Genomic DNA, 7,473 nt, shown 5'->3' with positions numbered 1-7,473 from the left:
TCGACCTTGACTTAGTATAGAAGTGATTCAAGAAAGCAGTTTTACACTCTTTCCAATTAGTAATCGATCCTGCTGGCAAAGATTTCAACCAACGGTGAGCTTTGTCTGCTAATGAAAAAGGGAACAACTTACACTTTAAATAGTCTGCTGGAACTTGGTTTGTTCTCATCATGCTGCAGATTTCTTGAAAGAGCTCGATATGGTCCATTGGGTGTTCAGAAGGAACTCCATGGAATTGGTTTTGTTTCACCAATGAGATGATTTGAGGCTTGAGTTCAAACTCATTCCGGTTTGGAAATGGAACTTGAATTGCAGATCGGTTCTGAAAGTTTTGGGAAAATTGGCTTTTGCAGGTCTGATCTTTCTGTAAATTTTAAACTTATGCCTAAACAATTTTTCTGGCCTAAACATACTTATACGTTTAAACAATTTGAAATTCAATCCTAATGTATCGTTTTTGTGCGTAAAACTACTTTTGGAGAGACGCTGTTAAGTTGCCGTGAAACGTTGTCTACGTGTACTCCACGTAAGCTACGACATCATTTTGCTCTCTAAGTCGTGGGATTAAACTTTTAACAAAACGACTTCGTTTCGTGGTGTTTTTTTTTTTATTTTTTTCTCGTCGTCGTCTTCAAGGTTTCGACTTTCTCTTTCACGGAGTGTCGATTAAGGGATTTTAAAAACCTGGTTCTTCAACCTCTCGTTTCATCAATGTTGACGTCTTCTTCGAACAGTTCTGATTAGTCGTTTTTGTTTTTGTTTTATCTGTTTTACCGAGTTTCTAATTACTGTTTTATTATCTTGTATTTTATGAAGGAATAACAAGGCACATGACTGAGCAACAGAGAGGGATACCATCGAAATGTCGATGTGGCGCATGATCGATTATTAGAACGTCGGAGACTTATCAAAATCCAGGGAGGATCTTTTATTGTTGCCCATATGGATCGAAGGAGGTAATGTACACTTTGTTCGATGAAGAAGACAATGGAATAAATCAACTGAATCGTCGAGTCGCGGCTTCAAGTTCAAGTTGTGTATAACCAGTACGACGTAGTTTTACTATAGATGTTAGGCCCATTTTTGTGATCTGCTATGGCCCAGAAGCTAGACGATGTTGTTTTGTCGTTAATTTTTTGTGACTTCTACTGCATAAAATGACATCGTGGCTTACCTGGATTCCATGTATTCATCGTTTGACGGCGACTTAACACCTATTGAACGGAAGTAGTTTTACGCACAAAACCATACATTAGGGTTGAATTTCAAATTGTTTAAACGTATAAGTATGTTTAACCCAGAAAAATTGTTTAGACATAAGTTTAACATTTACAGAAAGATCAGATCTAAAAAAGCCAATTTTCCGAAAGTTTTGAGTAGGTGCATCGAAATCAGCTATGCGATGGTTCCTGGCTTGTCTACGGTGTTGATTTGCTGGCTGCAAAGGGCGATTAACGCGCCCATTCGGCTGCATTCCTTGGTGGTCACCATAAGCTGCATTGATAGGTGCATCAAGGTCTTCACGTTCTTCTCTCTCGCGGTTCTGGTGGTTTCTTGGAGGAACCTCATCCTCCTCTCCATCTTGTCGAGCATGATCACCTCCTCTGTGATCATTCTCTTCATTTTCTCCATGTTCGGATCCGTCTTGGTCCATATTTAAAGCTTGGTTAATAGGATCTCCAGGCTGGTCGTCGTTGGCCATTCCTTGCGTTCGTCTAAGTCTTCAAAGTTTTTTTTCGTGTCTGTCTATCTCGTCTAGAATCGGAATGTTTTCTACAGGTCCGGGCCTGGTATTCATGCAATTCAAGAGAAAAAAAAAGAAGGGAAAGATAATTCAGCAAAACTTTAAGAAAGAACTAGAGATCAGGTGTGTAGAACAGAAGTTAAAACAAGAAAAATAGCAAAAGGCAGCGAAACAAATCCCCGGCAACGGCGCCAAAAACTTGATGCGTGTCAACTGCGTGAGGGAACAAGTTTTACCCTTAACAAAAACAAATGAAAGCCACAAGTGCACAGCTAATCAGTTGTAGTATTTAGGGATCGAATCCACAGAGATTTGTGTGCCTGGTATTCTTCTACGGTTTCTAACTTTATGTCTAGACTAGATTGTTTTTAGAGGTTGGTTGTTTGTCACGGATTAAACTAAAACGAAAGAAAGCAAATAAATCTATCTTAGAAAGCAAGTAGAAAAATCGAATGGAAAGCAAATAAAGCAAGCAAAATATCGAACTAAGGCAATTGAAATGCAGATCTAAATAAGCAAGTAAAAATCGATTGATTTGTAAACTATGACTAAAAACGCTGAGCTTTCAGGAACTCTACAGGGATCATAATCGGTTTTGACACTAGGGTTAATAGATTGGGATTGACAGATCTCGATATATAGGTTATAGAGCTAGAGTACGGCGGTATGACTACGTTACTGTCGTGATCATAACCAACTGTTTCTCGCAACCCTGACCAGTAGGTTTCCACTCTGGCCCTGTGATATGTCTATATTTTGCATCATTTAGGCTGCATTTTAGAGTCCATATCATGTGTTTTCTCATGTATATTGAGTCTTTAGGCATCAAAATAGGTTTCAGGACTTGGATTAGGTCCCAAAGAGTTTTGCATGTTTTGAAGTCTTTATCAGGTGCTTTGGAAGCTATTTGGAGCTCAAGAGGAGGAACAGGAATGAAAACGGTGAAAAAAGGGTCAAAAATGGTGAAAACCACTTGGACGAAAACCTCGGCCAAAATTCGTACCGGCTGGACGAAAACCTCGGCCAAAATCCTTACCGAACAGTCGTTATCGGCTAAAAATGAGTATCGGGTGAAAATCTCCTCGGGTGAAGGTTTTCGCCGAGGTGAGACGATTTATCGGCTAAAAAGCTTACCGCGGTACATGATTCTCAGACATTTTCCTTACCGCGGGAAGCATTTCTCGGCCAAAATCTATTTTCACCCGTGCGCTTCAAAGATAACCAATCCGGGGAACCTTCCAGTCCGAATCAGTTGACGGGGTCTTCATCAAAATTGGAGATAATCATGCCAAGATTCCAGAACAGTTGGAATCATTCAATTCGGACCAGTGAGAAGAGAGATATCGCCTCCGGAAGACATGCCTGTCTCGTATGCACCTGAACGCCGATCAGCTGAGCTTCAAAGATTACGTGGGACGGAAACCTTCCGATGCGAACCAGTCAACCGAGTCTTCATCAAAGTTTGAGATCTATGAAAGACCTTTCCGGAACACTTAGAGTCACGCAATTCGGAGCGGTGGTTTGGAAGATTCAGTCTCCGGAGTACACATCAGTCCAAAAGCTGTACTTTCTGGTCATTCCGATGCGGTACAAAGATGAGCAATCCAAGAAGCCTTCCACCTCCCAAGCTCCGATGGTTTCTTCACCAAAGTTTGATCGGAATGAGTCATCTTGACTATGGAACCAGTCTCAAAGCATTTGGAGTTGTGTGCTGAAAGTTATTGCTTCCGGAAGACAAGCGGGTCGATACGAGCCCAAATGAGTTGCGATACGCGCTAAGTATTCTCTCGAGCCTCGACATCGCTACCTCGACACTGCTCAGGCCAAGGCTCATCTCTTGAGAGCATTTTGGGCTAGACGGCTAGACCTCGTACTGATCCCTCGGTATGTCGAGATCAAGGCATGCATGCAAGGGAAATGAAGCTGAATACGACTAAGTGTTGAACATGCACCTCGGTACAAAGACCTCGGCATCGCATGCTGGACTCCGTCTTCCTGAATCCCTCGACTACCAAGCTCTGCGGCATTATATGGCGAGGTCCCTTGTCATAACTCCGGAATCAAGAACAAGGTGACTTAAGAGAACGCACGTGAAGATGGATCGAGGACTAGGGTTCATGCATGTTCTTGACGTATTCTTTACGAGATCTCCATCTTGATCTTTGCTCACGTGCACCTCTCGGCATCAAGACCTCGGCTTCACACTCCGACACACCTTGGTGCTCACCCAACGACCCAAGAAGGCGGCTCAGTACCCGGTTTTTTCTGGGCTGACCCGCAACACTTTCCCTTCACTATAAATAGATTTTAGGACCAAAAACCTAATCATCTTATCTTTTATCCTCTTTTAGCTTTAAGAACTTGCCTCTTTTGTGAAACTTGATTAATCTAATCTGATATCTCGTTTTTTTGCATCAGAATCTTGTTCTTGTTTTATTTCTTTTATTCTCCAGCATTAAACTCCTTATCATGACTAGCTACACGTCTTGCAAAGGACTTAGTGAGCTCATTATGATCAGTGAGTAGTCGTTTAAGCGGCTTTAGATAGGTAGATTAGGGTGCTTTCATGATAGATTAGTGAGTTTAGGGGTCTAGTCTTGCATGTTTCATTCCTTAACCGACGAGATCTCTAAGCTGTATCCAAGCACATCACTTGAGGTTCAGATCTGAGACATATCTCGCATCAAAAGTGTTTGTTGATATGTCTGAACCACTCGGTTAAGGGTTTAAGAGTCTTTCATCGCGAGAGTGATAGTTTGTTCTCTCAAATGACTTATTGAACTGAATCTTAATGCTGACTGATTCATGCTTCTCAAAAGGGATTTTGGTATGAAAGAGGATCAGTTTAGATGCTTAATACTTTCATGAGAAGATTAACATACTTTGAGTTCATGTTAAATGAAACCGCTTGATAAATCTGATTCATTAACTTGCTAGTCTAGCTTGGAAGCACCCGAGTCATATATCCTGTCTAAAGCTTCTGCCTTTATCATATATATTCATCATCCGAATCATCTGCTTATTTACTGTTAATCATTTGCATCTTTATCTAGTTTAGATCTCATCTTTTATTTCATTTTCATGTTTATTTGCTTGTGAAGTAGTTTAGCAAAAACCTTTACCTGTTCATCTTGACTTAAGATCACAAGTAATATAGATTAGTGCCTCACACACAAGTTTGGATTGATAACCCCTTGTACTACAAGACAGGGGATTGATAACCTCTACAAAGAGCCTAGAAAACTCTTAGTTATCAATTGGCGCCGTTGCCAACTTGTGGGAGCATTAGTCTCTTATTTGTTCTTAAGATCAAGACTTTATTTTCTTTTGTTTTACTAACTCTTTTGCAAGTTCTGGCTTTGTTTTCAGGTGCATGAAAACCAGATCTCGCAGCACAGAACCGCCTCTGCCCTACGACAATAACATCAACAGGATTGAACGGCAAGCTCGCGAGAGAAAACGGCACTTTGAAAGACTTGGAATGGCAGAACAGCAAAGGATAGATCAGCAGGCTCAAGATGCCGAGCACCAGGCTCAGGCTAATCAGGCGCAGGCAGAAAGAAATGAACAACAAGCCTTCGTTAACCAACAACAGGCTCAAAGAAATGAAAGCCTTGCTCAGCAAAATCAACATCAAGCAAATAGAAATGAGCAGCAAGCCCATCATGTCATCCGCCACCGCCACCAGCTCAGAGACAACCTCCTCCGGTCTTTGTTGGAGAAAACGACCGAGCTAACGCGCACCAATATAGAGTCGGGATTCAGGCACCACCTGTGCAAAATAATAACTTCAAAGTTAAAGCTTCCCTGCTCAATATGGTGCAGAACACCAAGTTTCACGGTCTACCCGGAGAGGACCCTCTTGAGCATCTTGATCAGTTTGATCGGGTTTGCGACCTGACGAAGATTAATGGCGTGTCAGAAGATAGCTTCAAGCTATGCCTGTTCCCATTCAGCCTCGGTGATAAAGCTCACCAGTGGGAAAAGAACCTCCCGAGGGGTTCTATACAAACATGGGAGCAGTGTAAACTGGCGTTCTTATCAAAGTTCTTCTCCACATCACGCACGGCCAAGCTAAGGAATCAGATCTCAAGTTTCACGCAGCACAACAACGAGAGCTTTAGTGAAGCCTGGGAACGGTTCAGGAGCTATACCAACCAATGCCCACACCATGGCTTCTCAAAGGCATCCCTCTTGAGTACTGTATACCGAGGTGCACTCCCCAAGATCAGAAACCAACTCGATACAGCTTCAAATGGAAATTTTCTTGGGAAAGAGATCAATGCGGCAATGGAACTAGTGGAGAACCTCGCCATGTCCAATGACATGTATGGAGAAGATTTTGACAGAGCAAACCCTTCAGAACGATCTAGTGAAGAACAGCGCATGAAGAAAGATATCAGAGAGCTACAGAGCAAGCTTGACAAGGTTCTAATGGCTACACAAAAGCCAATACATTTTGTAGGCGAGTTTGATGAGCAAGGGCCGAGTTTTGATAATGTCAATGAAGATGGTCTAACTCAAGAGGAGCTGAACTACATGTTAGAATATTTAGAGACTAAGCGGAATAAAGAGATTTGAGAGAGTGTGCAAAAGAGATGAGAGAAAGAGTTCCCAAAGTAGTGTGTTTATTCATTCTCGTCTTTGATACATATATAGAGGAGACAGAATAGAAACTAGGTTTAGCTAAGCTACAATACAAAAGAAAGTGGTTAGAGACATAAGGAAACATGTGAGTCTTGAGCATGGATCCCGAGAGATAGTGACAGCTCCAACGGTCACAAGACCAAGTGTAAACGACGCGCCAAGGGGGGACCATTGTACGGACACCAACTCTCTTCTTCCTTAAACATCACACGTGATCCCTTGAGCCTTCTCTCCTTATTAAAGGCTAACACCGATTCAAGCCCTAAAGCATAGAACCTTTCTTGACCAATACTCCCCCTCAAGCTTAGCCATCGAAGTTGTTTAGATTGCTAAGCTTGAAGACCCATGAGCATCACCTCATTAAAAACCTTAACAAGGAAAACCTCATGGGACAAAACCTTGTTAAGGGAAAAAGAGTGTGATGTCCATGGATCAAGGACTATGATCAAGGGCGACTAAGGTCCACAAGTCCTAGCTTGCTAAAGAGATTGTTGCAAACTTTAAGACTTGCAGCCTTAGTGAAAATATCAGCCAACTGGTCTTCACTTCTTGTGTAGCACGGTAACACCACACCTTCCTCAATCTTCTCACGGACCTTGTGGCAATCTATTTCAATAGACTTTGTTCTCTCATGAAACACCGAGTTTGTTGCAATGTGTATAGCAGCTTGGTTATCACAATGCATTGTAATCGGACCTTCTTGCTCAATGCCAAGGTCTTTAAGGAGCGCCTTAAGCCAGGTTAATTCACTTGTAAGCTTCCTCATTGCCCTATATTCAGCTTCTGCGGTTGAGCATGAGACCACCTTTTGCTTCTTAGTCTTCCAGGTTACAAGATTTCCACCAATGAAAGTACAATACCCACTTGTTGACTTTCTATCAACACGATCACCAGCCCAATCTGAGTCACAATATCCCACAATCTCTGTATTATTGTTCTTTCCCATCCAAATGCCTTGTCCTGGACTCCCTTTGAGGTATCTGAGAATTCTTTCCACCATACCCCAATGGTACACTGTCGGAGCTTGCATATGTTGGCTTACTTGATTCACGGCGAAGCAGAGATCTGGCCTTGTGAGAGTG

General features: G+C 42.2%; 1 non-coding gene across 1 annotated transcript; it reads right to left on the bottom strand.

Moving 5' to 3' along the window:
* Positions 1–5,815: 5,815 nt before the first annotated feature.
* LOC112084841 lies at positions 5,816–5,922 on the bottom strand. Its single transcript, XR_002898500.1, has one exon. It is a non-coding gene; the product is annotated as a small nucleolar RNA R71 (small nucleolar RNA).
* Positions 5,923–7,473: the final 1,551 nt, after the last annotated feature.

The sequence above is a fragment of the Eutrema salsugineum genome, unplaced genomic scaffold, assembly GCF_000478725.1.
Source record: "Eutrema salsugineum unplaced genomic scaffold, Eutsalg1_0 scaffold_4, whole genome shotgun sequence".
Classification (NCBI taxonomy): domain Eukaryota; kingdom Viridiplantae; phylum Streptophyta; class Magnoliopsida; order Brassicales; family Brassicaceae; genus Eutrema; species Eutrema salsugineum.
The sequence above is the reverse complement of the archived record's forward strand: the minus strand, read 5'-3'. Positions and strand labels throughout refer to the sequence as shown.